The sequence below is a fragment of the Ornithodoros turicata genome, chromosome 8, assembly GCF_037126465.1.
Source record: "Ornithodoros turicata isolate Travis chromosome 8, ASM3712646v1, whole genome shotgun sequence".
NCBI lineage: Eukaryota > Metazoa > Arthropoda > Arachnida > Ixodida > Argasidae > Ornithodoros > Ornithodoros turicata.
This window is the reverse complement of record NC_088208.1, coordinates 39401701-39425086: the sequence shown is the minus strand read 5'-3', so window position 1 is coordinate 39425086 and position 23386 is coordinate 39401701. Positions and strand designations below refer to the sequence as shown.

The window sequence follows — 23386 nt, the reverse complement described above, 5'->3', positions numbered from 1 at the left end:
ACATGGTGCTCGCAGCACGATCGAGCGATAGCCACAGTATTCCCTTTGTGTGCGAAATTCATTTCATTTGGAATACAAAGTTTCGGTCCCAAAAATCGAGTTCAATTTCGGTTACATTAGACCTTGTGTGCCTCTTTTACTCGTTTTCCATAGTGTGTATGCCTGTAAAGGGTGCTTCTCCTAGCAATAGAAAGCGTGGGAAGAAGCTGCCTTGCTGGGCGACGCCAACTGAACCACCTGCGAGAACGCTTCGTTCTTCTTTACCTTTCATAAGCACTCGTGTTTAATTTATTATAAAATTATGACACTTATAACAAAAGCAACTCCTAGAAATCACGAAGCATTCAGTATGCTTCATGAATTTTGATTTACGATGCGAACACACCGCTACAAGCAGAGAAATTTCGCGAATACTCTTTCTGAACGGATAATTTATAATACCTTATATTGCCTAGGTTTCGCACTTGTTACATCGTGCAAACATCCCACTCCGCGAACGCAATTAGTCACGACACATCCTCACGTCTTCGCACGTTCCTAACAATCGACCTCCGCAAAAACTCGGCACCACAGCTGCACCCATTGTTAGTACAGATATTTCAAGATACCACACCATACATTACCGCGTTGAATATTCCGAACAAATTACTTCCACCGCAACTTCCTTTCAACAGCTTGACATCAAAGGCCTATCCGACCATAGCAAAGTGCGAAACTCTGCTCTAAACGCGTGCACGCTGTTCTCCCAGCTTCTTTCGAGGAAGAGCTAAACTGCCGTTTTGGGAGCACGTCGCTGTCATATCCTCGCCAAGATGGTGACGGTAACAAAAGTACATCATGCTGAGTGACGCGCCTGCCAGCTTTACGATGTGCCCGTGCATGTCCTACGCGTTGTTGGAGCGATGGGAGACGGCAACTTAGCGTAAGACATAAAACACAGCGACTTAAGAGAAAAAGCGAGTTCTTGCCGTTCTTGCATTGCATAACAGGCACTCTCCCCGATATTGGGTTGTTCACTTTGCTCTACGTTGCCAGCAGCTGTGGATCAAGTTTCCTTCTTTTTTGCTGTTGTTGTCGTTGTTGGGCGTTGGAACTGTTGGGTGCATCGTTCTTGTGGCGCGTGCGTTACAAAGACTTTAAATACAACCCATCTAGAAGAGTAGGTTTACTTCATAACAGTAGCACGCTTGGGTTCGTGCACTGACATGACAAGTTTGTCACTTATTCGAGCGGGAATGTTTTTGCTTAGTTTAGTTTTGTTTTTTGTTGTTGATGGGTATGGTTAGAACACAAGAGGGGCCTTGTTTAGCCTCCATCTTGTTAAATGTGTATGGTCTTCTGTAGGGAGTCCTTGATTGTATTTCCCGCACTTTATGCTACGGCAGTACGCAGTAGTGGGCAGGCAAACCTTACCTGTAACATCACGGTACCATTATTAGTACGTCTCTGAGCATGAGAGAAAGAAAAGGTTGTTGTTGTTGTTGTTGTTGTTGTTGTTGTTGTTGGTGGTGGTGGTGGTGAAAGGGCTCGTCCAGTTCCGTGTATGCCAAAGGGAGTCTGCCCATTAATGGGCCCTGCCTACACCTGAGGCTCCACCCACTTTTTAAGGTATCTAGCCAATCACAGGTCGAAATACAGGTGCCTATTATTACATCCATCCTGCACTTATACCTCACCCTTATTTACTGGGTGCCACCATTTTGGAGAAACTCGATTGATTCGGATTGAAACGGATACCACCGGTGACAGACCAAAACAACGGATTTTGCGCTCACTTTTATCAACGCCATCTGCATAGAGAGAGGCATGTTGGGAAGGCTCAGAATTGCAGAAATGGTTGCTGGCAGAAGTGATTGGCCAGGAGAGCGGTACAACCGCTTCTTCGTAGCAGACGACTGCGCTATGAAGTTTTAAGTCACGTCATGTAACTAGATCGAATCAAAAATGAGCAAAGATGTATGTATAAATAAAATGCAATTATATAATGCAAAATCCTACGTATAAGGGTCGTCCTTCTTGATATTTTCTCGGTATCACGGTCTTAACTAGGAATAACGTTAGCGACGAAACATACCATTTTAGCGTAATTAATGATGGCGGAGCGAAAGTTGAAGCTGATTTTACAGATGCTTACATGAGGATATATACTCACAGCATAAAATTAAAGTAGTCTGCGAAAATTTTTTGCCACGAAATCTCCGCTTCGCCGTTCCAAGCACCATCCTCCATCTTGGAGAAAATTCGGTGTCATGGCAGCTCCCATGAAAAACAGTAACCAATGAAATGCGCCTAAGTTTGATTGACAGGTCGAGCCTCTTTTTTTAGGCTCCTCCTAATGGCCAGACTCCCCTTTGGCATACACGGCACTGGGCTTGCCGTTGTCGACCTCACAGAGGTGGGCAACAGAGGTGGGCCTCACAGAGGTGGGTCGAGTTGTCTCGCCGGTGAGAAAGTTGGCCGTTTTTCCGTCGAGAAATCGTCGTATGCGGTTACCGCTTAACGCTCTGGGAGAATGTGCGTCCTGGGCCGACTTCTAAAGGAACTGTGCCGACATATGTCTGACAGCGTCTGAGGAAAACCCTGGAAAAACCCCAGACGGCACAGCCGGCACCGGGATTCGAGCCCGGGTAGCTCCCAGTTCTCGACGTGACGTGGTCAGCAGGCTAACCACTCAGCCACACGAGCTGATGTTGTCGCGGTACCTTATTTAAGAGCGATCAAATGAGACCGTCCTAAGTGCACGAGTGGAAAGGGAAAAGATGAGGAGATGCGCGAAAGGCTGACATACTTGCATAGCGTATTGTCTTGAAAATGCGTCTCTTTTTAAATGCGATAGCGTCTCTTTTTAACGCTCATTTGGAACCATGGTGAAGTCACGTCGCGTCAGCTTGTAGGGCATCGGAGAATGAGGACATTGGGAGAGGGGTCACTTCACTCTCCCTGCGATTTAAAAAAACGGAGCTCCGACGAATATTGTGCTGGAGCTCGCGAACAAAGGTGCAAGCGCCGAAGGATTTTCATAAGTGCGCTAAGACAAGGGGAAGGGTATACGTATAGAGTTAAAATACGCGGGTGGGTTAGTTGCAGCTGCGAGGACATGCTAACGCACATGATCAGCGGTTACAAGTTAACCGACGTGGATCGGTCAATTGATTGATGACTGATTGATTTCTTTGCCTACTTTGAGCATCATTCATCGTCGTAAATTAGTGCAGGTCATACAAGGGGTTGTTGCCGTGCAGAGCAGGGCAGGCATCCATGCACCAAAAAACACGTCCGTGAACTGCGAACTATGTCGCTTCGCTTCCGTTCTCATCTCTTCGGCTCTGTGACTCCGCATTTGACGGTGGCAGAAATTTTTGTACTCGAGTTACGCGCACCGGAATTGCGCTTGGCCGTTTAGTGGGGTCGCTACTCAACGCGCGCACTGTCTGCACAGCGCGAAGGCATTGCTGAAGACTTGAAGGCTCGAATCCGCGCCGGGCTTTACCGTCTGTGGGGTTTTCTGCCAGGGTTTTTCCCAAAGACTTTCGAGACGGACATCGTCGCAGTTATCCTTGAAGTCGGGTGCAGAAGGGCATTCTGCCGTCGGCACCCCATTACACTGTACTACTGCGCGCGCACATCCTCCCTTGATCAATATGAAATCACACAAGAAACTACTAAAAACGTACTGCATCTCTGGGCATTGTGCCAGACACGTTTAAGTGCGTTAGCTTTATAGGGCATTAGTTGGCGGTAAATTTTTGGCGAAAGTATTTTCGAAAACGCAATTTGGCGATCACGTGGAGGTGACAGGTCGCCTTGTTAGTCGCGTGGTGTCACGTGTTAGTGCCACCACGTGATCTATAAAGCTATGGACGGGCCTACACGGTGGCTCGACCTATAAAACTATCGCCGAGAAAATCAAATAATCCGAGGAACCCCCCTCTCGTCGCAGCCGAGCAAGCGAAATCCTGCCTATAGGGACACCCACTTTAACGGGATAGCGTCGTCTGCCCGGCAAACGAGGGCATCTGACCGCTTCCAAATGCCGATTTCGAGAGCCTAGGCGTTCCGTAATGATGGCACCGATCGGCCAAGTTTGTCGTCTCACGGCAAGACCGCCCTCCCCGCAATTTCGTCCATCGTTGTCCGGGCGCTTAATTGCGGCCACTCCCTTCCACGGCGTGCCGCGCATTCTTCCTGCCGTCCGTTTTACGGGACTTTAATTTCTTCTCGACGCTACGCCCTGTGCCTCTGGAATGCGGGAAGTAGCCAAATTTAAGGATGCGATCTTCCTCCGTCTTCTCTCCCGACGGCTGACACTGCCGTACTTAAAAGATGCTTTAAACTTTGTCCGGTTTTAAAGTTTCCGCGCACGACAATCGGTTTCGTGTTGAATTGCTGAATAGACGACTTCAGAAAATCCCGGAGAGCTTAGCGCCGCTTTGAACTATGGGAACTTGCTGAGAACAAAGGAGGAGAAGGTCTCCTAGATGTTTCGATTCCTTCTCTCTCGACCGATTGTCCACGAGGAGTCAAGGTCAGCGAAAACGAAACGTGAAGGGCAGGTCTCCCTTCGTCATTCCAGTAATCTCCCAGAATGCAACGCGTGCGCAAGGAGCGCTGGGATTTTGTGAAATTGTAAATTTCAGTTCTGCGATGGCATATAGCGTGGTTTGGGTTCTTTATTGCGAACCAATGGCCTCCAAACTGACAGTGCAGTTAAAAGGGCTGGGAACAGATGGAAAGACCAATAGTAATGGACACACTTGTGACAGCGCCAAGCAAAATTGGACCGACAAACGCTAAGAAAATGGCGACGCAAACTCGCAAATCTACGTACTAGAAACTAAGGGGGTGGAAGGGGCAATCCACAAGAGGTGACCATAACTGGGACTTTCCACCTCTTTCGAGGCCAAGCTGGACACACAGGACATGGAACAAACACCCCTTTCAAACAGTTATGACTTCCATCTCAGTGCTGTTATATCGTGCTCATGTCACAATGCGACTACAAACCATCGTGCAACTACCGCGATAACCACGCAAATACCGGCTGCCATGAAACTATCGGCAACCATGCAACTACGGGACGCCATGTGACTACTCGCACAAATGCAACTACCGGTCGCCCCGTCTCGTAACATGTGACTCCCGCGGGCGCGTGCCTCATCAACACACGCACGTTGCACACGTTCGGACATTGGAAGTCGGTATTGATGATGATGATTGAAAGAAAGAAATGGGGATTGTAGTCCTCATCACGAGGGCCAGCTAGAGAGAGAGAGAGAGAGAGAAATACATGATGACGATGATATGGGGATGACTTCCGCTGATTGAGCAGAATGCTACCAGCTAGGAAGTCGGTATTGCGAGCCCAAAAACGTATCCAGCGTTTGAAACATCACCCCAACAACACAGAATGTCCTCTGGATGTACCAATAATGTCCTAACGAGTTCATATGTCCGATGGACATCCCTCGGACATCCATCGGACGTACGAATCCGAGTCGTACATCCAGAGGACATTCGCTGTTGTCAGGGCAATCAAGCATGCCTTTAATTGACTATATTCGTCTGATGGAAACGCTATATTAAACAACAATGACCTGTGAAGTAGAGCAAAGACATGATTATGACAATCCTGCGTGCTGGATTAACGTTTCGAACTGCGTGGAATGTGGAATATTCCCTGGCTTCGAGTCCCACTGCTGGTAACCTTTCATCAGCCGATATTCTTGATTCGTAACGAGTAATTTAATTCGTTCAATTTAATTCGTGTAACTCGTCCAATAAACGGCGAAAAGCTGAATTCCCGTGTCCAAATACGCGCTTGAAAGACAAATGGGAGGAATTTCCCAAAGGAATCACTTCCACGAAAACGCACATTCTCTAAACATTCTCTTATTCGTTATCAGCCTGGAACAGTAGTGATGCCTTTAAAAAATGCCTGAAGCCCTGGGTCCCAGTATGACGTGGTACGAGATTAGATCCCGAAGAGCGTCCACGAGGATTGGGATTGTATTCTATTATTGGACCTCACAAAGCCCTGCAAAGCACTTGAGGTCAGGAATCGTCCGAGGACCTCAAGGCGCTCTGGGCTGTTATTTCACCAGCTTCAAATCGGTAGTCGCGCTTGGTCCTGCAAATTGGACGCTCTTTGAAGGTCAGGAACCGATGCCCCAGGTTATTTTATTTATTTGTTTAACAATACTGCGAGCCCGTCTCGGGCCCAAGCAGATTACAACAACCAACAGTAAAACACAACAATACACAACTAGAAATGACGTTGAAAAATAGACGAAACGTATTACAAAATACGCAAAATAGAGGCCTATGTGTGAGCAAGGTATGAATTATGTACGGTCATGTGCTGGTTCGCATCCGATAATTATTATTATGCTTTTGATCATAATTCGTTATATTCAGTGACCAGAAGTCGCAAGCACTGTTTTTACATTTTTTGCCTTCGCATTTTACAAAAAGTCGTTTGCGCTTGTAGGTTGAGAGCTCTTTGTTACAGCATTGGAAGAATCATCCAAATGTGACTGGCTGTAAGAAACAAGCAAGGTAGTGGAGAACAGCCAATTGGCGCAGAGGCTACACGCGGGATTCAAACTCAACCTCACGCTTATTGCCCGTCAGATATTCTACCATTAGACCACACCGCACTGAAACCCGCATCGTCAACATACCGCGCCTCGTCCAGGCACGCCATTCTCCCTCCATTCACTGGCACACAACCGCGACTACACAGAAACGCCAAAGAAAGGACACTTGGTATTGAAACGCCGTAGAAAATAGCACAACGCTACGCTCCACGTTTCCAAATAGCAGGTGCGAAAGTGCTTCCAGTAACCTATTACACTGTAGCGTTCGAGATGTCTGTGCTTCTTATTCGTTTTCTCCCGTTTCGTTTTCACACGGCCATCACCGTCATCACGACCTCCTCGAACACGCTTGGGAGACATTCCTTTTCCATACCGCCATGATGTTTAGAAGACTCCTTCGTAAGGAAAACCTTTTGTAAGATGCATGCAACGCATATTCCAAATAGCCCCCCATAATCGTACAAAGTACCAGCAGGCCATAACGACAGAGGGAACATCGACGCACGTTTTCTATCGGCGCCTAACTCATCAAGGCATCTTCAGCACAGTGCACTGCCATTGACGAAACGCATTTTTCACTTTATCTCCGCCTCCCAAATCGACTCCATAAGAAAGCGCTTTAAAAGTAAGGCCAGGCAGCGAGCCGGGATAGTCTTAAAATATCCACACATATCTCCACTTTTCAAGACGTCGTTTATCAGGCAACGGCATAGTCGCCATTATCTGCGAGGCCCGGCTGTCGCCATGACTACAACGGACATTATTACAGCATCCCTTTCTTTTCTTTCTCGAATGTTCCTTATCCAATATCCGTTTACTTTATCCGAATCTTCCTCTCTTTCTGCGTCTCTACGGCGACGAATACTCGCTGACCTCATTAACACCGTTCTTTTTCGCTGTCTAACAAGTTGTTGCCACCTTGCTGCCGTCTTTCTATTCGAAGGCTGGAAGATGGGCGAGTGCGCAAAGTTTGGCTTTTATATTCAAGATTCCTTTGTATGTGGTATTAACGTCCATCTTTTAAACGGAAGTTGCTGTCTATGTGGATACATGCGGAAATTGCAAGAAAGAAATGGAAGTTTGTAGTATAAGGTTTAATCTATCTCATCCTTCTTTCTCCTTTCGTTAGTTTATCCTTTACTTCCCAATTCCTTCCTTTTCTTTTCTTTTTTTTGCGGAATAGCAAGCCGACATCCCGTTTGGCTGACCTTTCCTGCCCCCTTTTTTCCCTATGTTCTAATAAATATATCCCCCCGTTAAAAAAGGCGTATAATCACTCTGTCCGTAGATGTCGGTACTGTATTTCCACGTGGAAGACATTAGTGCTGATGCTATGCGGTTTCTTACAGGCTTAAGAGCACTATGAAGCCAAATTTGTCCAAGGGCCTAAAGCCTAAGTACTCTTACGTCCCAATTTTCGTCCCAATTGCGGCTCATGGTATTTCGGAAAATTGAAATTGAAAACTATACGGACAACACTGTATCGCCACCAACTGCACGTTGCTCGCCAAGTACTGCGGTAAAACTATGTTACATGCGCATAACATTGTGTCCAAAATACAAGAAGTCAGCTACGTGTCGGCTACGTAGCCGTCAGGAGCAGCAAGCCGGTTGGGAACGTAGATCACTGTTGCTTGACAAATTGGGAATTATTTCCCGGCAGACGTCGCCCCTAGTTTTTTTACGATATACGATGCGAGGCGCGTCACAGGAAATTAGACGAAAAGATGTGAAGATTCTGTCATATATTCACCTAAACAACGTAGACACGAAATGGCGGAAAAGAACTAGGCGCCTGTCTGCTCAATATTTAACTTGGGACGAGAAAAATAAGAAGAGTAGTATGAAGACTAGTTGAAGGGAAACGGAAACGAGACAGTGGACAAGTAAAATGTAGACGAAACCGTCACGTGAGGTGTACAGGGAATATAAAAACGAAATACGCTCAGAGGGAATTTTCGACAACTCTAGGCCAATCGCGCTGCTTGTTTGAGGCAAGGACAAGGGTGTTAAGAACCGAAACTGATGTCGCGAAATATACAGATGTCTCAGATAAAACATGCGGTTTATGTGGACAAGAAGAGTACATTGCGGAGCATGTCATACTGGCATGCAAAGGTATTCAGCCGACGCAGGGCGATGTGACTTTATGGGAAGCACTGGGTTTTCGAAACGATAGGAGCGAAGTTAACTTAAAAATAGAGCAAAATACAAAGGATCGACTAAGTGATTGGTGGCATAAGAGTAATGTCGTTCTTTCCAATGCAAACACCGGCAGTGTGAACAGTTCTGATAATGTGAAGTAACTTCAACCTCAGTAATGTGTCCATCCATCCACCCACCCACCCACCCGCCAAAGTTCCTGTTGAAGTGCGACGCAAACTGCTCAGACTATAGGCCACAAACTGAAGAGAATGAAAGAGATTTTAGTTTCAGAAAATTCCGGAAAAGACGCGGACCACAATATCTAAGACGCAAGAAGACTGAGACGATGCACTATAGACTTCTCTAATCCGGATTATGTTGCACGCGGTCGGCTATACCTTTTAGTGTACCCACATTACGATGATCTAATCCCCCCTTCCCTGCGTTTCTTTTCCCTATCAAGGCAGGATATATTTTTGGCCTCCAAAGTTGCAGTGGCAGCAATGAATTACTTTCCTGTAGCCTAAAGCTCCATAAGTGACAAAGAATGTATGTGGTTTTCGCTACGAAATACTGAGCTATAGGGACGTCGCAGCAAAAGTCAGCGAGCGCCGCTGGCGGCAATCGAACCAATACCTCTTTGGGAACAAGTGACTGTTCAATCAGAGTCCTGTGGGTTCGATCATCGGCATCCGGTGACTTTTCTTTATCACATCACCCCCACCATGGACAGTGTACAGCTAGCAAATGGTTCATTTAGACAGAACGAACTATATCCCGGGAAGTCCAAGAAAACAAGGGCAACCTGTAGCCGAGACAAGTTCACCGACATGTGAGTCGGCGAACTGTCTCCGCTAGAGGTCTCGCCCAGCTAGAGTTTCTGTCCAAGTAAGCCAGTCGTTAGTTGAACGTTGTCAGTGTTTGTCCCTGTTTCTGTGCGTTCTTTACCATGTCCATGCACCGATGGGTCTGGAATCCCACTTCTTAATTGCTAGCCAAGTGCGCTTCCTATGACACCATACCGGCAGAGTCTCGCAATGACTTCCCAAGGTCCTCGTTCAGACAGAAGGAAAGAACGCTCTCAGTCACATCACACACTGAAACATACACACATCCGAAGTATATTTGAACATATGCGAACGTATCTGAAGCGTTATCTGAAAGACACGTGCATGCAGCACACCCACCAGACACGCCGAGGCAGCGATACCTGATGAACATGACGGAAAGTAACGAAGCCGAGCACATTTTCGCTTCAGACGGTAGACAGTAATGGCGAATTCTACTGGTCCATTCGAAGCGGATTCGCGTGTTCAGCTTGCCGTTTCACATCAACTAGCTCCATACGCAATGACTTTCGGCGTGCTCTTATAGCTCGTTTCCGTGGATTCGTATTGGGTCTCCTCGTGCCCGATTTCCTTGCTCTGTGGCGGATCGATCTCTGTTCCAGATCGACCGCTATACTGAGAAACGCCAGTTTAGAGTGATGTTTCGGATGAGAGGGCGTGACAACGGGTTACAAACAGTCCCGTAGTCCGTCAGGAGAATTGTCTGACTAGACATGGGTATTGATGGTTGAACTAACGAATGTCTTATGGCACACATGTATTTCGATTGCTGCTGGGCTACATGGCGTTTTGACATAAGTCATTACAAACCAAGACGGAAAGCTACAAACACGGCCCGCGTCTACAGGGGGGGGGGCAAGGGCGCAACTCCCCTCCTGAGCCCGCCTAAAGGGGAGCAAAAAAGACACCTTTCGAGGAGCCAGAATACCGGGGGTGGGGGGGGGCGAAAATTTCCCACTTGTACCCCTGGTGGTGCAAAGTAGACGCCGGTAGTGGTTGCAAACAACACATGAGCTGTAGTGAAGTACCATATTATTTTCCCCCAATTTCACACCAGCGAGGAGAGTGTCCTGTCTTTCCCTGCTGATGTTCCAGGCAAAGTTCCTTTAATTGAAGGACGACCACTATCTCTTCTTTCCGCTGTCCTAGCTCCATTTGTTGGTGTCTGTACACGTGTCACAGCTATAGAGTCCTTATTTATCTTTAAAGAGAGAGAGAGACAGTTTGACATTAGGGAGAAGATAAGCTTATATTGCAGAACTCACAGCCGCTCCGCTTTCTGTTGCATGCCACAAACGTCAGTCAGTGTCAGTGTTCTGTCTTCTCTTTTTCTTTTGCGTTAACGACTGCTTAAGGTAATGTGTCATACGCATCACATTCTCGAAAAACACACGCATTATTTCTAGACACATATGCGTTCAGATGTCACTGGTGCGGCCCACCGTTTCTGTGTGCTTGGCAGATCCGCCTCTCCATAACCAACACTAAGGCATAAAATCTTCTTAATCCCAAACAACTCCCATCTTCCTTGTGACAGAAACGGGAAACCTCTAACAGGGAGTGCTAGTTGGACACTACTTCCAAAGCCTTTTCCGCTCAGGCAAGAAAGAAAGACACAGTCTTGTCCAATCCTCATTCTGCATAGCCGAGCAAGATGGCGCAACAGGAGGGTTCCTCTGTCAGTTTGAGAGGCTTACCTCCCAAAACAGCTTTCTCCTTGAAACCGGACCCTCAAAGTAGGAAAGAAGGAGAGCGTCATTACTGGGGGATAATCCGCGCCAGCGTTCACCGTTCTGTTAAAACTTGATCCACCTACCCGAACGATGTTTCCCAGTCGCTCTCGTTATTTTTCTTTATCTTCGAGACTCCTCCTCAGTCTTCTTCCTTTTAATCATGATTTCGTTGAGGTTTGAGAAGATATTCCGCTCCTAATGAGGACGTATGTAACGCTTCTGCGGCGTAACTACGGTAACCATCCTTCTTTGATACTGTTTGGGGTTTGTCTCTTGTCTTCTTGTTCTACTATCTTCTTGGGTCTTTCTCATATGCTCGTGAAAAGTAAGGAGTGATTCCGTGGTTTCTCATGCGCTTATTGGCTGAGGGAGACAGAAGACAGCGCAGGCAGTTGGTCGGATACATCACTGAAAAAGTGAAACGACCAACGGTTCAGAATCAGGTCTCGTCTGTGTGGCCCTTGACATTGAGCTCAAGACGCGCCAAGGTTTAAACTCCTTATCAGGCCATTCAAAAGGACCTATCCATTGCTGGTAGAGAATGATGTTCTGAGCATTTCGCGAGCTTTTTTTTTTATTCGTATAGGAATTTCTTCTATAACGTCATATTCGACTGACGTCACGGAATGCTTCTGCGTTTCCTTTACGATGTGGGGTCCTCTATCGGGGGACGTGAAAGAAAGAGATCCGGAGCCGCCAGCTGAACGGAACAGAAGAGTAGCGTGCCAGAACGGCGGAAGCTTCACGGATACGTGGCCAACGTGAAGACGCGACTCGGCGTTACTTCTTTCCGTGGCGCTGGCGTCATCCCTTGTTCGGGTCACCAGATGTGGGGTCCTCAATCGGGGGGCGTCAAAGAAAGAGGTCCGGAGCCGCCAGCTGATCGGAACAAGTGAATGGTTTTATTTCGCGCGTCCCGCGCACCTAAACTATAGCCGGCACAGCACGAGAGTGTCGTCGTCGGTGGCGCTACAATGCAATGCATGTGGGTGTGAACTGTGCTACGCTGTGCGCTGCGACCGCTATTTGTACGCTACATGTTTTCTTGCTGTTGCCAGATGTTCTAGATGTCCTTTTGCTGTTGATGCACCCAGGATGCAACAAAAATTGCAACACCAGCCTCGAAGTACCTAGGGAGCCATGTTGTTAAGAGAAAATTTATGCAAGACGCAGGGAGCGATTCAAACAACCAAGAAAATCAACAGTTATATACAACACTATATGCGTGTAACATACACTCCACAGATTCTCTATACAGACATACAAACATATAGACACTCACTTAAGACAGAATTGAGCCATATTTGAACCCTTATTTACCTCTAGAGTTCATACTCATCATTCTAAAGCATTGGCTTGACGTGAGCTGTTTGTGGCTTACACGCACATGCACACACGACAGCACATATTCAAGAGTCAAGACTGAGGAAGTGATAGAACTTGGTAGAGCCCTGGAGCGGTAATTCAGAAGATGTGGGTTCGAGTCCTACAGCTGGCTAACCTTTTCCGTGACTTTCATCCTTCATCGTTGATTTCTTAGGCAAATTGAGGCTTTGTATGTGTTTGTCCTCTCTATGTTGTTCCAGCCTCAGAACATCAGTTCTCTATTGAGAAAGCATGCCTGTTTCCAGGTTGCCTGTACCTGACTAACCCAATTTGCGGACCTTACTCGGTCCCGTGCAGCGCGCCCGAGAGTGCGTAGTCACCAGACTGCTCCTCCGTTACTTCGCTGCAACCGACCTACTGGTCGCCCTGTGAACCGGACTTTGCCCGCCTGGGTACTCTTTTGCTGATTTTTTTTGGAATAGCAAGCCGACACCCTGTCTGGCTGACCTTTCCCTCGTTCCTCTTCTTTGTTATCATTAAACATATCCGCCCCCCCCCCCCAATTTACATTAGTCAATCAAAAATATCACACAAGTGTGGATAACAGAGCGCTCTGCAGTACAAATATGGCATGGTAAAGAAGATAGTCCAAGACCATTGCAAGAGGTAACCTTACATGCCTAGCTTGCAGACTGACATCACAGCGCAATAACTCTCTCTACGCTCTACACACCAATAACGGCAATCTCCGTACAGAATTGCACACGCAAAATCACGACACGGCTCCCAAAGACGACGCCCCAGTGACCCTTCAGGTCCAGAGCACGCCCATGTGTCTAACAACCAGGACGGCTACGAAATCAATGATAGCGACCGTTAATGGTCTCCCACTGGCGTCCCCGGAGAAATCGCTGCGATTGGCCAACTGTTGTCTTAGAAGTGCAAACAGAAACGTTACACCGAAGAGACACAGAAGCCTTATTTTTGCTTGACCCGAGTGCATTTACTTCGTCTTGTAGGCAATGTCCCCGCTGAGGGACATTGCTTTTGCGTAAGGCATAAGTTAGTAGTGCTGTATGGTCGTTGCAAGGGAATTTGTTATGGAAGACTCCGGCTGGTCTTCGTGGTACGCGGACATGTTCTTTGCGCTGATATCAAAGAGAAGTCTGCAAATGCTGAGAAGTAATTCACGTGCACTATTGTACATGTAGCGTTTAAGAAGAGCGTAGACGATGTCTATACGTGACGCTGACCTCTCAGTCTCTGGACGACTATATGCTGCTTGCGTAACTAACAACAAGTATACATGCATTCACGCACATATTCTACGCTAGCAGGGGATAGTGCACGTTTGATGCGTTCATTGTAATATTGTACGTCTTTTAGTATGGTACAAGGAATGCGCAGGACGTGTGAGCATGACGAAAGCATCTTAAACATTTCTGGGCTTACAACGCGCTTTTGCTTCACAATTTTATGTCTGCCTACTGGATGTTTGTAAAAAAATTGTGAAGTCAATCCCCGGATTACTGAACTGTATATATTACGTTTGCGCAGATTTTTAATCGCTTGCGAGGCAAGTTGGGCTTCCTCACTTCTTAGTGAGTTTCAGTTAGTACGTTACCGCTTTTGCGTACGTAAAGGATAGCGTGGTGGTTCTGGGCACACTGCGAAGCTTTCTATATGTTTTGCACGTGCGCAGAACCATCAACGCTCTCCCTTATACACACTACGAAAAGGCGAAGTTCGTTAGATAAGGTTGACGCAAAAACTCTTCGTTCGATGATATGCATTGCAGTAAACAAACCTACAAGATCACGAGCTCTGCTTTCAGCGAGATCGTATGTGCTACCGTATCTGCTGTACACGCTCCTCATACGCACTGCATATGAACATCCCCAAGCAGTCAACCACATAGCATACTCGTACTAATCTCGAACATAATCTCCAGAGCAACGGTGTGTACCATCAATTCGGGGACCCCTTAGCGTCCTTCACTGTCAGCTCTCCGAACATGCTTCAGAATCCATAGCGCATCGATCTAAGATCGCCTTGCGGCATCAGATTTCTCTCCGAAACTTTGCGTGATGAGAATCTGCGTAGCATTATCCTCTCTGTCCGTTATGGCTTTGTCAACAGGGATGAGAATTCATAAGACCTGCGCAAACATCGCCGTTGTGTAACGGTACCTTTCGGAGCACCTGGTTATCAATTATTCGTGGAGGGCGCATGTGGAAATTAGACACAGTCTAACGGATGATTCTGTGTTTGTATTTTCCGTGGATAAATTGAACTTATCAGACAACGGAATGAAAAATAGATAGATAGACATTTTTGTATTCAGGTTCTTATTTACACAGTGCCGAAATTTTACATGGGATATGGTCAAGAGCAATACCAATAGGCGCTAACATACAAGGATCAATCGCTAGAAAATAGAATCCAATGCGTGGACGGTGAATAAGGGAGAAGAACCAAGAGCTTCTACGACTTTTTTTTTTCTTCTTCTCTTTTCAGCCCTGTGCGCGTATTAGTCGCAGATCCCGTGAATTGCTCTTCTGCGTGTGTTATGTTTCTAAGGCATAGGAGCTTTTGCAAACGTTCGATAACTTCGTTGTTGTAGTACATGTAACGATGAACATTAAGATGAACTGCGTAGACTGCGTGTGTCACTCTTACGTGCACTATTTTAGCTAAGACGATCTTCAGGCAAAAGAAGAACCTATGCTATGTTTTGGAAACTAAAAATTCAGTCGGTCACCGACCTGTAAACTTGGTAGATTGTCAAGTAGATGAAATGACTTAACACCTGGAATTCTGGTATTGGTTCTAAGATAACCGTATTTATCCATATCATGTTAGCAACGACCTGCTCTGATTTGTGTTAGAAAAAACATAACTGTCGAAGAAAATGTGCTTTTCGAGAGGATAGAGAGGTAGCAAGCGAGCTGGTGGTATAGATCCAACACTTAATACGTGTTATAATTTTCTTTTAATTCTGTGTGAGCATCACGATACAGCGGTTGTAGCCTACAACTTCAAGAAAAGATACCACCACGAACGGCTACCATAATATCATAGCAAAGTAGGCTTTCACCTTAAGGGAACCCCCCAAAAAACATGTGAATAAATATTTACTGTTTCTGACGCAATATGAGATGTGACCTGACTTGATTTAACACAGAATTTTTTTTCTGTATTCAACATTTAAAAAAAAAGAGAGAAAGAAGAAACGCACCCGAACATTGACGCGCGCTTTCCCACTCAACTCGCTCTGCAGGGTGAAACGAGGAGGAGGGGGAAGAGAGAGGGAACGTCACCGGTGATGTCATGCAGTAGGGTTCACAAAAGTGACAGCGCTCCAATCGGGGCCGGCGCTTCCCCACCCCCCTTTTTTTGGTTTCTCTCCAAGTTCTTCTTGTGTCGCAGACGACGTTTCTCAAAACCAATCAGCGGGCTGTATCGTGATGACGTCAAAGCGGCCTACTGCGAGCATTGCCACCTTTGCGCAAGGTCGCGGTTTTTTAAACCGAACTCTGCGATACTTGCGCATCTGTCGAATGAATCACTTCGCATAGTTCATTTTAATAAGTAGGTAAACGGCTCGCTTTAAAAAAAAAAGGCAGTGACTGAAGTGATTTCTGTGCTGCTTTACGTTACGTTGTATAAACAAAATGTGGAAACCGACACTGAAGATTTTTGTTTAATTTGAAGTTTAATTTGTACAAGCTTTCGCGTGGAGGTCCACGCTTCCTCAGGTACTTCCTCAGGTTTATGTGATCTACAGGACTTGACTCCCCTCATCGTATACGCTTCTGTTACGTTGTATAGTGTATTTTAATGTATCAGAATCAGGTTAGTAGTTTTATTGCTTCCTCTATTATCTATTCGAAGAACTATTCTTAGCGAACACGCGATGTACTTTGGAAGGCCCCAAAAGGTCCTCGTCGATATACTACAGGTAGCCAGCCCTGCTCCAGAGAAACGCTTGCGTGCGCCCTGCAACCGTGCCGTATACGAACTCCAAAGCACGTATCACGCCATAAAACTCCGTACCTTAGTCACACGGCTACTCTAAGGTAATGCGTAGCCGTGTCGATATTCTTTTCTCCTTTTCTCAGCCATTACAAGACGTGCATGTAGGGTTCCCGAAGGAAGTACAGTCTCCATCTCCAAGATGCCGGTTCCATAGAAACCTTGGAAAGGAGATTCGATATTGGGTCTCGATCTGTCACATCAAGTGCAACCTTCGGCCTGACTGATGTGCTAGTAAGGAACGGGCTCAGTCTCTTGGAGACCGCTAAACTGCGGAATGTTGTTGCTACGAAGGGAATGAATGAAACAAAGGAGATCTTGACGCTATTAGTGGCTGCCTCGGTGTCACCGAATGACTGACTGTAGCTTACAGAACGCGCCAAGTGCGGTGGGTTATGGGCGTTGTAACTGTTCAAGTAAGGACAGGTTGGAGCAATGAATCGTGTGTAGCTCTCAGCTTACAGCCACAGCTACCTTCGTAAAAAAAAACACACACACAAAAAACCCGTCCTAATCCCCATCGGAATATTGTAACCGTGTCTAAAGGAGACGACAAGTTGGCCCATATATAACAGGATATGCGAATAATTTCCGCGCTGAGATTAATTTAACTGTAGTTTCTGTACTTCCTGTTAGCTTTATGTCACCCCGCTATGGTCATACTTTGCAAAATGACACGTTTCTTTGATTCGAGTGGTAAAAATCTGCAGACTGACTATCTTCTGTTACCATCTTCTGAAACAACTAAGGTGAGCTTGATTTCTGCAAGTCTTCTGACTGCCGGTCAGAAATATAGCTGTTCAGAATATTTTATTTAACATAATTATCTAAGTACACAAGTAACTTCTCAGGTTACTAACACCATAACAACGTAGATGTTCTGCGTGCGAACTATCGTTACAAGAATGTCACACTGCTAGAAATATGTACAATCTACCATTCGTATGTAGACATATCGGGCAAAATTCGACTGAAAAAATGGTTGCGATTATTTACACTATTTACATAATCTGAATCCCTTGTTAGAAAACGAGGTTCCTCAGAGCAACGCGCCCATACTTCACGCATATATACCGATTAGACCACTGACGCAGGAATTCCTGCTCCCTAGCGAAAAGAGGCGGTGCTCAAGGTAGCCACGGAGCCAACACATAGCAAGGGTAAGTCTCGGATGCACTGCTCGAATACAGCGATTCTGAGCTGCAGCCCGACATCGGAACTTCCAGAGTACGAATGACACAATTATTATGATTAGGTGGTCAAAATTACTGCGAGCGCTCACTGCAACATTACGCCTTACCGCGAAGCGCCGGCGCACTAAAGTCCACAATGTCGACACTACAACACACCCATGTAGAACATGTGTATTTTTTCATTTGCACCACAATGCCATGGTAGGTATGTACCTTTCCGCAAACACACCAAACGTCGTGCAAATGGGACACACAAGGACAGGCCCTCCCCCCTCACCCTCTGCATCATTTTGTGAGGACGTTGTAAGGATCAGAGCAAACGTACCATTTTGAAAAAATAAGAAAGCAAGAGAAAGGCAATGTTGTGGTGGTAGTGTCGTTAGTATTGAGCAGCTGTCCTGCCTCATGTGCGTGCTTGTGAGGGTATCTTGCATCCTGGGTCGGCTTCATGGGGAAATGGGCCGACATTTGCCTTAAATCGTCCGACGAAAACCCAGGGGGAAGAGCAGAGATTGCTGGATCTATGACCGAAGTTCCCGTTCTAACATCAATAAGAACCCAAGTGCCATTAGACCAATCATTTTAATGTGGCAGAAAGTCAAAGCGTTTCCTTTTATTTTTTTATTTTTACGCTCTGCCTTTCCATGGTCCAGAACAAACTAAAACCATTCGCGTCTCAGTAAAACGAAACCCCGTGGAATGAAAGAACAGATCAAAGTGTTCGGTTCACAGATGGCTTAAAACTTGGCACTTCGGCAACAAAGTTTCTTTCCACTATACGGCTAATTAGTGAAACTAAAGGGCAGGTCAGAAATTACTAGGGCGTACGTCAGTGTGGCCAGCATACCGCGCGAGGAAGGAACTAATTCTGACCAGGTACGCTGAAGGAGATCTTGAGGTCAGTCGGATTGTTGAATTATGCATGAACACTTCGAGAGGGCACAAGAAGAAAGGGCCGAAATAAGCTGCATGCTCTTGGGAATAAAACAAATAGTAAGAGCGCCGAGAACGCCGTGCCGACTATGGTCATGTAGACAGCATGCGGCATTTGTCCGGACTTGAGGTCTCGGCAAGCAAAATGTGATGTATAGTTAGAAGAAACGAAAGGTAAATTTCGGGGGTTAACTGCAAACTGATAAATTGTAGTTGAAAGGTACCCCACCAACACCGAATATCCTCTGGATGTACGAATAATGTCCTAACAAATTCGTGCGTCCCATGGATATCCCTCGGACATCCATCGGACGTACGAATGCGTTAAGACATTATTTGTACACTCGGAGGATATTCGGTGTTGCTGGGGTACGCCAGCCTTACACCATTCGGGATATTATCTCCTTGTAAGCTCTCTCTTAATATTATTTGTAATCTGAATTCATTTTTCCAAGCAGTGTAAAACCATGAATGTTTTTCAGTCTCACAGAACCTGCGTCTTGTCTTAAAGGGTGTGTCACCGTTGGTGAGGCCGGATAAGTGTAAAAGACCTTTATTTGCATCACTTAATCCTGCGTTCCACATTTTACAGCGAAAGGACATAGCGTTGAAAAGGGACGTCAATACCGGAATTTACCCGGCTGTGACACCACGGAAGGTACCTCTGAGGCGGCCAGAAGTAACCTCCCCCATATAACGCCTTCCCAGTGTCGTTTGGGTGTATATAGATTGATTGATTGATTGCAATTCTGAACTCGTAGAAACTGTTTGATCGATGTGCAAAAAACAAATGTCAGTTTTGTTTATCCCACAAGGGACTCTCGCAGTCTTCAACGCAATCCTTCTTGTATTTCTTTTTTTTAAACCGTTTGAACCGTTTTCCCAAAACAGATAAAACTATCTATTCAGCATCTGGAAAATTCCATCATTCTACGACCTCTGCCGTTTCAGAGAAAGGCAGTTTACCTACCCTGTTTTGAATATTGTCCAAATATGGAATCCGTGCGTCACGCCGTGAGAACCCTTATCGCCGGTTGCCCTAGTAACGGAAAAGCATTTCAATGTCTACCGCCTCAGTTTATCCGATACTTCGGATCAAGCTTTGTGACTATACGGCACTCCGACGACGAAAAGGGAATTGTGTGGATTGGGTTAATGCGATGCCGTCGTTCAACTGTCAGTGAAACGTTTCCAATGGTACATTCTGGAAAGAAGACCGACAGAGGGAGATGCGTCTCTCTTTGTTACGGGTGAATAAAAGTGAACGCCAAAGGTGTCAGGGGCTGGACATTGATAACAGCAAGTTTTGGCGTCGGGTGTCGCCCTCTATCGGGACAAAAGCCAATGATTGGACACTGAACTAATTTCGTCCAACTTATACTACTTCGGGGCAAGTTAAATCCTACAGGTGAATCCCACCCAAAAACTTAAAGACATCTGCGATTGGCTTAGGCGGGCGTATGACGCCTATACGGGTAAAAGTTGATTCACATTACTGGGTTTACGGCTGCGTACAGCGTCTTACGTAGAAATGCGAAGCCCCGAAAAAAACCCGGAAATTTGGGCGGAAAAAAAAGTTTTTTCCGTTTTTTCCTCGTCTCCGGAAAAAGAGCCCAAAATATCCCGACGACAAATGACAAATGTAATGTCGAGCGAATGACATTTCCTCTGAATGTCATTCGTTTGCTTCGCTGCGACAAGGAAACATGTAATGACATAACACGAAAATGACATTCGCTTACCGAATCAATTGGGCAACTTATTCGCTTTTGGTTTGGCACAAAACTGCGTACGCTGCATGGCAGGGGTGGAGTCAAAAACGGCAACGTCAAATCGTAATAAAAAACGCAAATTATTAAAATTTATTTATTAAAAATTATTAAAAGTTATCGACCGATGTGTGCTTTGTCTTTTCGACATTAAAAAGAGACGACAAAGAACTGCCATCATTCCTAATAACGTTCATCGCCTCTTTTATGCCGGCCATATTAATTGTTGAGGTTGCTTTGGACCTCGTCGCGAGCAGTTATGTTGAAACTTTCCCCATCACATGTGTCTTTAAAAACATATTTAAAAAATACGAAAAGGAATAAGATATAGGCTACGCTCTAGTATAATCTGATACGAATACCATACTACTCGCTTGACCATATTAAAAGCAATGAGGTTCTCTCGTTAGATAAATTACTTGTATCAACACGTTGAACCACCAAGTGGTCATGCCGCCTCTTGTCGCACTAGGAAAGAGCTCCAAAATGTATACCCCTGTCCCAAGGCCAGCCCTCAATGATGATTGTAAGCAATGACCATTGAACACCGTAGCGCCATCAAGCGTGGAACGTGTCAACTTCTCAAAGAACATTGGACATAATGCTCTCTGACAGGTGGAGCCACGTGCACGTTCAATGGCCATTGGTTTCAATCATCATTGAAGACTTGCCCGTGTGAGAGGGTATTACACAGCGCGTAAAATACCATCGCCACCGTGTCAGTGCGTCGCTCGCACACATGGTCACATCACGTGCTATCGGTTGGATATTGCCGAGACGTTTTGCGATGTCGCTGTTACATCGATCAATCAATTTTATTATCTCAATTCCAAATTACAATATCGAGAATTGCCTAAAAGCAGCAAAACAGCCGCTTCACAATGAACTTGTTTTGTATTATACACTCGTTTCGACAACAAGTACGCTAAAGAAAATTTCAAAAATAACACTAAAACAAACCACAAATTGGACCGCCACATAAATGGTGCCTTTAATGAAGATGACGAGGGTTAATTACTATTTACACTGTGAGTGTAAGCATTAAAGTGGTAGGAAGACTATGAGATGGCAATTACTGAAGATGGTTCGCTAAAAGGAAACCTCCCACTCTTATGCATGAGGCATGCGCTGTGTGTGCCGCTTTTCTAATGGGAATAACGACAATGTGAAGCACCTATTCGAACACTGCTCTGGGCACCATACTTCGAGGAGTCTCACCACGTCCCTCCAGAGTCATGCTAATTTACCGCTACAGTTAGCAACGTGTACCGTCTGACGCTTTATGCTACGTGCTTGACTGCACGTATTTGATCTAGTGTGTTTTACCCGTATTGTATACCGATTGTTTTTCATGCGGAGCTCAGGCCGATGTCTGTAGCTGCGCTGCTACGTGTTTTAATGAAACAAACGAGCGAACAAATAAATAAACAATTTATACATAATCTCATCTCTCCCTCGCTATGAAAACTTTCATCGTGCCGTAAGGACATACTGCACTTCACGTCGAAAACAGGCAAGTAATTTATATATATGAGGAGCATGTCGATTCGCATGGTTTCCACGGGCCTGTCAACAACAAGCGACCTCCGCCTACCAGCCTATAAATTCACTCTTAACTCCCCTTTCCGAAAACGTGTATGTGAAACCTCCTTACCCTCTTATCTACCCTGTTCTCCTCCACGGTGAGACAATCAGACAATGTGACACACTTGTACAAAAAATGGCTTTCCGTAAAAAATATCGGGACAGAGCGGCATCTCCTTTTCTGCCTCAAATAAACACACTGTGCAGAAGTATAATGCCTGTTGCTTTCTCCGTATACTCCTTGAATGTATTATATCCGCGAGATGGTGTTTTCCTTAGGGCATATTTCCATTCGAGCCATATTTCTCAAGGCCCCGTCCAGGCAGCCTAATGCATCCGCTGCCTTTTCGGAAGTCTCATACATTATGCCCCTGAGCCTTCGAAAGTCCCCTGGTGGCAGCAGAGGCAGTGCGACAACGTCTGCTTCCCGATGCTCTCTTATCGTGACATTGCGCGTGTGTACACTTTCAATTTGAGTGTTCTGGTAGCGTACATGTTTCTGTACCTCCTAAAAGGAAACTAAAAACGGCACAAAAACGTAACACGGGACGTGTACCTTATTATCGTTTAAGAATGCACTCAGGGTAAAAGCGAACATAGTCGAACTCACTGATATTATCGTGCGATATGACCCGATCGAATCGTGTGCTAAGTTCATCAACAACGACTTTATTGAAATGATGATGAGTGCGGATACTAAGTTCAACGTATATATCGCGAAGCACCATGGCGAAGTAGTACCAGCTGCAGTAATGGGAGGTAGTTGCAGTACCTAGTACTCAAGTACTACTTTACATTTCCGAGGACTTGTACTGTCCATTTCTAATTGTGTACCTTATGATGAAAGATGAAAGTCACTGAAAAGGTTAGCCAGATGTAGGACTCGAAACCACATCTTCTGGAATACCGGTCCAGGGCTCATCCAGAAGATGTGGGTTCGACTCCTACAGCTGGCTAACCTTTTCAGTGACTTTCATCGTTCATTTCTTAGGCAATTTGAGGCTTTGTATGTGTTTGTCCTTTCTATGTTGTTCCAGCCTCAGAACATCAGTTCTCTCTTGTGTACTTTATACTGCACTGCAAGTGTACTTTTCTGTAGTGCTTTGACATGAAGTACCTGACTGACTTCCGATTATGATATGAGGAAAGAAAATGCAGAAGCCAGATGTGTTTCGTTTCACATTTCTACATAGCTGTAGAAAAGATGTTTTTCATTGCGCTTTA

General features: G+C 45.7%; 1 protein-coding gene across 5 annotated transcripts in view; it reads right to left on the bottom strand.

Moving 5' to 3' along the window:
• LOC135367293 (5-hydroxytryptamine receptor 2B-like) overlaps window positions 1-23386 on the bottom strand; it is a 248934-nt gene that overhangs the window by 12400 nt on the left and 213148 nt on the right. The gene's annotated exons all lie outside the window — the stretch shown is intronic.